Below are 1,401 nucleotides of genomic sequence, written 5' to 3' on the forward strand. Positions count from 1 at the left end.
CTGTCGAGTTGGATCTGACTCATAGCGACCCCTCCTTGGGTTTTCGAGGCAGTATCACTATGGAAGTAGATTGTCCCATCTTCCTGGTCCAAGCAAATTTGTCAAGTCACCTGGGCTATTTAAGCTCTACTGAGATCCCAAAATCATGGAAATACATTGTAGTGTACATTGGTAAGGGCTATGTTTTCACACTAACTATTGAAGTATGGATAATACATTAGTCATCTACCCAAGGGGTGACTCAAGCTGGATAGTGCAATTAAGTATTCCTTATGCTACTTGTATGTTATCTCTGGGGGCACAGATGGTTAAGTGTTCCATTAGGTTAAATGACAGTTGGTGATTTGAATCCAACAAGAGGACCCTCAGAAGGAAGACAGACTAGGCCATCACTTCCAAAAGATCACTGTCTTGAAAACCCTATGAAGCAACTCTATTCTGTACACATGGGTTCACAACAAATTGATTCTGACAATGCCACTTACAGAGTAGTGTTGTGGAAAAGTGTGAGGTTTTGGTGCCAGGTACACTTAATTTGTATCACAGTTTCAATGCTTACTGACTGTTTGACCATGGAGAAAAAAAATAAAATAATATTTCTATTCATTTATAAAATGGGAATAATATAACTCCTACCTCATAGGATTGAGATAATTCAGTGAAACAATGTTGGTAAGTGTTGAGAATTGAGCCTATCATATGGTAAGAATAAAATATATATTAACTATTATTCTATCCAAAAGGATAAAAGAAGAGACAAAGTAAAATATTTATTGAGTACCAACTTTTTTTGGACGCTCTGCCAGACATTTTATGTGTATTGACCTTTTTCATACTCCCAGCTTCTCTGAATGATGGGAAACATTATTTCATCTTTACAAATGAGGCATCTGGGGACCAGATAGGTTATGGAACAAAGCAGTTAAATGCATGGACTGTTCATTTACTGCTTTAAAGAAACAATGCTGAGTGCCTTCTGTTTCCCAGACTCTGCTGTAGATGCTGTGGAAACACCAATGAACAAAACCACCCAATTCCTTGTCTTCATGGAGCTCATTCTGTAGTAAGGGAAGAGAGAGATAGTGAGGTTAGCCATGGGAGGGTGACTGATCGTGATGATCTTGTAGGTCACCATGTAGTTCTTCCCATTCACTCTGAAGAGAAAACATCCTGCAAAATATTTTGCTTGCCATTAATGGTCTGTCAGTCTTCTCTGAGGGTAGTAGCATTCTTGCCTTGCATGAGGGATACCCAGGTTTGACTCTCAGCCAAGGCACCACAAGTACAGCCACCATCCTTCCTCCAATGAAGACTTATATGTTGCATGGTGCCTGGTTGAAAATCAGGAAAAGTGTGCATCAGGTAACCTTTTACCATACTGAGTCAATCTGTATTCTGAGC

The sequence above is a fragment of the Orycteropus afer genome, unplaced genomic scaffold (genome assembly GCF_000298275.1).
Source record: "Orycteropus afer afer isolate SDZICR_OR568_19922 unplaced genomic scaffold, OryAfe1.0 scaffold00972, whole genome shotgun sequence".
Classification (NCBI taxonomy): domain Eukaryota; kingdom Metazoa; phylum Chordata; class Mammalia; order Tubulidentata; family Orycteropodidae; genus Orycteropus; species Orycteropus afer.